The following is a 7,430-nucleotide window of genomic DNA, read 5'->3' on the forward strand; positions in this document are numbered from 1 at the left end:
GCTGTAAGACGGAAGGAATCTGAAGTACCAGGGATGGTACATCAATCTGGTTCCATACTGCTTCGGGCAGATGCGGGTGAAGCAAAGACTTGGTTAAAGGACCATGCAGTCAGTATTTAATATGAAAAAAGGAAAAAACTATTTATATATAATGTACCAAAGAGACAAATCAGAAGACGTCGTACCAAAAATACAAGTGCCTTATACGTATTGCAGCAGGTTGTCCATACACCTGTCTGAGCACTGATTCTGCTATGCTTTTGTAAAAGACTCTCATGACCACTGCATTGCTCAAGAACAGTCAGCTGTGCATCCCGGTGCTTTTCTGTGTTGCTTGGTTCCATACCATGTAGTGTTAAACACATGGACACAAGGGCTTTGCTGATATTTAAAAGGTGTTGCAAGTGCAATAAATGTGTTTTAGCTATTTTATTAAATATTTTTTACTATGTAATACATATGAAGTGGAATATGGGGTTGGCTATTGAGTATGTATTGTTAATGTATTTAGATTTTTGAACCTCTGAACCACTTGTGTGGCAGAATTTGCACATTACCTGTGATGACAAATCTGGGTTTTTTGTTTTCTTTCTTTTTGATTTTTTTGAGGCACTGGAGGAGCTGGCTTTGCCATTGGCAGCTGGCAAAATCATATGTAGTGTAAAGCTTGGTCAAGATTTTTATGACTTGGTTTGCTTTTTAAAATGGGACATGTGAAGAAAAATGAGTTCTATAGCATCCAATGCTAGATGACATCTGTAACCTTGACATAAGAGTCCCTTTACTATAAAGAGTCTGCTTTTGGACTGCTCTATTTATTTTATTGCCCTTTGTGAAACGACCCTATTAGCAATACCATGAAATTGGAGTGCACTCTATTGGGCAAGCTGATGGTTAGAACTGTCCACAAATTTGGAAGACTCTTTAATGATTGACAGTTGTTTTAAGAAAAAAAGTCCTTTTCCTTCTTAACTGAATATCGCTACAATGCATTATAGTAATATTCCCATTACCAATGTAACTAGACCAATGAATGTACCTGTGATCTCCCATCACCATACTTAAAATGATCTTGGGCCCTATTTGCATCACATTCCCCCCCCCCCCCTCTTTCAGGGCTTTTTTTTGGGCTGTATGTTAACAAAATGTCAAAATGGGATGACACTGTTCAGCCTGATGTGTTGCCAATGGAGCCAATGATTTTGAAGGGGTATTCCAGGCAAAAACTTTTTTGAGTTGCTATTTTCTGTCTAACTGCTTTCTGATGACTCATGTCCCGGGAGCTGTGCAGCTCCTATGGGGATATTTTCCCATCATGCACAGCTCCCGAGACGTGACATCATCATTGAGCAGTTAGACAGAAAACTTCAGAAGCTAATAACTATTGGAAGGATTAAGATTTTTTTTTATAGAAGTAATTTACAAATCTGTTTAACTTTTCAGAGCCAGTTGATATATAAAAAAAAGTTTTTGCCTGGAATACCCCTTTAATAGACCATACATAGTCTAATTGGGACTTATGTTCAATCCATTTCTTGAATATATATTGCCTGTGTGGAATTTAAAAACCTAGTTGGCCACATTTTGAGCTCCCAAACAGATATTGTATACTTGCAGATATACAGTCTAATGGAGGCCCCAGAACATTATGTAAATGGGACCTTACTCCCAGATTGTATCAACACAGTCCAAGAAGTTTATGAAGATAGAATTAAAAAAAACATATCCACGGGGGTACTTGCAGATTTGTCACTAACCATTTACTTTGAGCCTATAATTTTAAGGTTCCGATCAAGAGTGCTGGGGCAACAAAATACATAGGTACTTGTCCATGGACTCCTTTTGAGTCGTGCAACACTTAGTGGTGTGGTGTGAAAAGAACCTTTAAGCTGCCACTCCTTGTAATCATGGAGGGGAGGACCACAAATGAAGTGCTGAAGCCTCCTTAGATGGGGCCCACACTACTCACACAAGTAGGAAATGGCACTGTTCTGTGTAGTGGTCAGGCTGACCCTGCTGTTACCTACACTGTAGCTGCCTTGACGCAAAGTTTTTATTCTGACACTATGCAATTCTGCTTTTTCTCCATATATAGCCAACCCTGTGTGGGGCTCATATTCTAAGAGTGTCCTATCTGGTTGTACAATTGTCAGCTCTGCCAAAAAAAAATTCTGTTTTTGTGCCTTTACAATGAATATTCCTGTGTCTGTTCTCTCTTCTCTTCTCCCATATTGGGTGATTTTTATATTTCGATTTCCTCTCATCATTTTATCCAAGGGATGATTCGTGTTGGCTCCTTTTCTGCTGGATCAGACTGGTATGAGCTGAGCTATTAGAAACGGAGGTGACTAGACACCCAAAAGGATTGAATATGATTTGTCTGTGTGTTACGAGGGGGGTTGGCTGCCTTTCTCAGGGGGTATGCTACTGTAATAAAATGTATAAAATACAACAGTGTCTCTGGTTGTTTTCTTCTTTTACAGTACGTGCAATAGTAACACATGTGATTGCAGGCTTCATTCTATATATCTGTGTTCTGACAGTAATGTGCTATTTCAGCTGTTGCTGCATCCCAGGGCTGTTTGGTGGCAGGCCTTTCTATTTTAAAACCTGTTGATCCTAGTTTTTTTTTTCTTCTCAGTTTGGTAACAAAACTTTCCATTTTTAACTATAAAAACGTTAGACAATCCTTCTTTCCCTATATGTAGCACTATGCAGTAGTTGTGCTGCCCAAAAGGTTTAAGAGGCCAAATGTAAATGGATTTTTTCTCTCTCTCCCTTTAGGGTAAATGGTTTGAGAGTAATTTACATAAAATATTGCAACAAATCGTATCCAAAGATAGCTGTTCTGAGCCTACACTGTTGTATTAGGGAATTGCACAATTTAATATTGTGTTTTAAAATAGATGGAAAGTGGTGATGGAGACAGAACTTGCAGGTCAACTTGTGGTACCTAGCCGATCTCTCCACTATGGGAGGTATGTGAGAAATGGGACTCTACTTCAAACAGGCGCACCGAAAAACATGTCCAATGCATGGCAATTATTTTCAATAGGAATATGCACTTTAGCTCACACTGGCAATTGTGCACATATTCTGGCAAGATATAATGCTCAGGAGTGAGCTTCAGAAATGCGGGACTAAATATACAATTCAAAATGTACTGCAGACATCTAAGGGTATGTTCACACTACTTAATTCACTTGGAATTCCGTCAGCGAAATTCCACGAACGGAATTACGTGCTGTGAACGTAAACATCAGTGTGAATGGGTTTCCACGAGACCCGTTCACATAGAGCAATTTCAGCAGCGGAAAATTCCGCCGCTGAAAGTCTGTGAACAATGCATAGCAGTCAATGGTGACGGCGCCGTGCCGCGTGCTCCTACCGCCGAAGTATTGCGTTGGCGGCCGTCAGAATGGAATCTTCGCTCGCGGAATTCTGCGAGTGGAGATTCTGTTCATATTCCGTAGTGTGAACATACCCTAAGACTTCCCTAAAGTTCTGTTGGAGCAATACATACTCTATGGGCCACTGTAAAATGCTTTTACCTTAGAACCTCTGTTATGCATCATGGCAAGAAAAGATATGCACAGTGGCTCAATCACACCACCTTTTCAGGTAGCCTCCCTTTTTTTGCACAAAAACAAAACACAAAGGGGACAATTATCATAGTATGAAAACAAAAATGTTTAAAGCAAACAATCACAGGGGGTTGATATATTTGAAGCACATAAGCAAAACAAAAAAGTTGCAGCTAAGACTTTTGTGAGACTTTTTTTTTTTTGCTCACGTACAGGAGTCTTGAACTCCAGGTCAGATTGGAGTAGACTTGTGACTTTTTGTAAAGGGGTTGGCTACTTAGTTGCCAACATGTTACTTTTTCACATCATAAATTTGTGACCATTGCAAAGTGAAATTGAAATTTGCTTAGGTAAGGCTGTTTGCAACTTTTTGCTTGCCCACAAGTCTCACAAAAAAGTGCTTAGGTGCATATGCAACTTTTTGTAAGCAAAAAGAGGATCTGAGTACCTACATAAATGTCCTCAAAATGTTAACAATAATTGGGGACTGGCCATCACGGACTGCCTGGCAAATTTTAGCATGGGGAAGGGATAAGTACTCAGCACTGGCCCGTGTGCGTGTATATTGTTTATAAGAGATAAATACGTCCGCACTGAATAAAATGCACTACACACAGACCAATATTCCCATCTACAGTGCCCATATAGTGGTGATCCCTGCTCTATTATACAGGCAATGTAGACCATAAAAGTAATAGCTTGTGAGCTACTGGATGCAACTGCAATGCGATGTTCACACAGGCGAATGGCCGCCTGGAAATATTCTGTGTGACCATTCCGCAGACAGCGGCATGTTCTACCGGTGCTAAGGCCGCCTGGAAACGTGCTGTCTTATAGACTGCAATGCATTTTAGTTTGGACATTTCTAGTCTTTCTCCAGACACCGAAATCAGAATTTCCGCTGCAGAAATATCCGCAGAATTCCATTGAAATCAATAGAAGTCTGCTACTGCGAAATGTCTGAATTCCGCATGGAAATTCCATCGTGTGGACATAGCCTTACTCTGTGAATCACAGGTGAGGTCTCTCGATTAGCCGTTTACTTTTCCTTCCCTTCTATCCAGCATGGGCCATCATAATGATTTTTACTAGCTATGACTCTTTTCTGCAGAATCTGCCAGACAAAACTTTGTGCTGTCACCCCAGCACACTCTTTACATCTATATATACTCCCCATGTGTATTGTCACACACATGCCACCATATAGTAGTAATGCTCCAAAAGACCCCATGAATAAAAAATAAAAAAATCACTGGTGTCACTGCTCTTTCACAGCTTCTCTTCTATCTGAGCTTCCATTGCAGGCAGCGTGGAACAGAGATGATGCCTGCATCAGAAGCCTCAGACAGACTCTGTTCCACATCGCTCTCTCAACTGTATGTTTGCCTTAAAGACATACACACTGTTGACAGCTATGCTTGCTCATTTTGGTTTCCCTGAATGGTCCCTTTCCCCCTGTTGGTCTAGATGATGATTATCCATCTAACACTCACTTAGGGGTCATATGCCCACCTGTCCCTGACTGCTATACAGTATGGGCTTTTATATTTGAAAATTATTTAAGGCTACATTCACACTAGCATTGTGCCCTTTCAAGAACGGCCATCAAACCCAGTTTTTCGGCCATTTTGGCGGGGCGCAACTGGCAAGGGCATGTCCCGATGGACCCCATTATAGTCAATGGGGTCTGTCGGCCACCACTGTTTTTGAGTGGGTGTGGTGGGAGAAAAAGACGGTGACAGCAGGATTTTTTTCTCCCACTATTTTCCCCACCTTCACTAGGCTCATGGCTGCCATGACAACCCCTCAGCACCCCACAAACACACCACAGGGGTTAAATGGGAAGCAGGTTTTTGCAGCATATGAATGTGTCCTATTTGTCTTGCACACATCTACCCTACATGTACAGCAGGTGTTGCTAAGGGGCTACTTGTGAAATTGGCCCTAGTGTTTTGTTACATGTCCCTGAAGAGAAATTAGATGAGCCCCATTTGCTTTGGATCTTGTGAGAACAACCTATGTACATAGCTGTTGCATATGTTGTTTCTATAAAATATATAGGGGGAGACTGATCAAATCCTGCGCAAGGCAAAGTTGACCAGTTGTCCATAGCAACCAATCATTGCTGCTTTTATTTTTAACCCCTTAAGGACCGGGCCCATTTTGGCCTTAAGGACCAGAACGTTTTTTGCACATCTGACCACACTCACTTTAAGCATTAAAGGGGTACTCCGCACCCTTAGACATCTTATCCCCTATCCAAAGGATATGGGATAAGATGTCAGTTTGACGAGGTCCCGCTGCTGGGGGCCCTCGGGATCTCGGCTGCTGCACCCACCTGTATGGCTTCCACCTCACACCGGCAACGCTGGAGGCTTTGGAACCCGACCACAATGGCGGACGAGCGTGACGTCACGACTATGCCCCGTGTGACATCACGCCCCGCCCCCTCAATGCAAGTCTATGGGAGGTCCGCCAGGCCCCCTCCCATAGACTTGCATTGAGGGAGCGGGGCGTGACGTCACACTCGTCTGCCATTGTGGTTGGGCTCCGAAGCCTCCAGCGTTGCCAGTGTGAGGTGGAAGCCGTACAGGTGGGTGCAGCAGCCGAGATCCCGGGGGTCACCAGCAGCGGGACCCCGGTGATCTGACAACTTATCCACTATCCTTTGTATAGTCAATAAGATGTCTAGGGGTGCGGAGTACCCCCTTTAATAACTCTGGGATGCTTTAACTTTTCATTCTGATTCTGACTTTTTTTTTTCGTGACATATTCGACTTTATGTTAGTGGTAACATTTTGGGTGAGATTTTCTGAAATGGTTTTTGGGGGGCATGTCACAATAAGGAAACCCCTTTGGTGCCAGAACAGCAAAAAAAAAAAAAAAACACCTAAATAGCATACCCTTTTGAAAACTACACCCCTCAAGGCACGTAACAAGGGATCCAGTATGCCTTAACACACCACAGCTGTTTAATGACTTTTCGTTAACTTCGGATGTGTAAATGAAGAAATTTTTTTTCACTAAAGTGCTGTTTCCCCCCCCCCCCCCCCCCCAAATTTTACCATTTTTACAAAGGGTAATAGGAGAAAATGTCCCCCAAAATTTGTAACCCCATTTCTTCTGAGTATGGAAATACCCCATGTGTGGATGTAAAATGCTCTGTGGGCGAACTACAATGCTCAGAAGAGGAGTCACATTTAGCTGAAATGTTTTTTTTTGGGGGGAGGGGGGCATGTCACATTTAGGAATCCCCTATGGTGCCAGAACAGCAAAAAACATTATACTATTTTGGAAACTACACCCCTCAAGGAACGTAACAAGGGGTACAGGGAGCCTTTAACACTTCACAGGTGTTTGAAGACTTTTTGTTAAAGTTGGATGTGTAAATGAAGAAAATAAAATGTTCACCAATATGCTGGTTTTCCCCCACATTTTACATTTTTACAATAGGAAAAAATGACCCACAAAATTTGTAACCCCATTTCTTCTGAGTATGTAAATACCCCATGTGTGGACATAAAGTGCTCTGCTGGCGCACTACAATGCTCAGAAGAGGAGGAGCGCCATTGAGCTTTTGGAAGGAGAATTTAGTTGGAATGGAAGTCAGGGGCCATGTGCGTTTACAAAGCCTCCCGTTGTGCAAGAACAGTGCACCCCCCCCACCACATGTGACCCCATTTTGGAAACTACACCCCTCACAGAATTTAATAAGGGGTGATGCAGTGAGAATTTACACCCCACTGGCATTTGACAGATCTTTGGAACAGTGGGCTGTGCAAATGAAAATAAAAAATTTTCCTTTTCACGGACCACTGTTCCAAAAATCTGTCAAACACCTGTGGG

Source organism: Hyla sarda, chromosome 2 (genome assembly GCF_029499605.1).
Source record: "Hyla sarda isolate aHylSar1 chromosome 2, aHylSar1.hap1, whole genome shotgun sequence".
NCBI lineage: Eukaryota > Metazoa > Chordata > Amphibia > Anura > Hylidae > Hyla > Hyla sarda.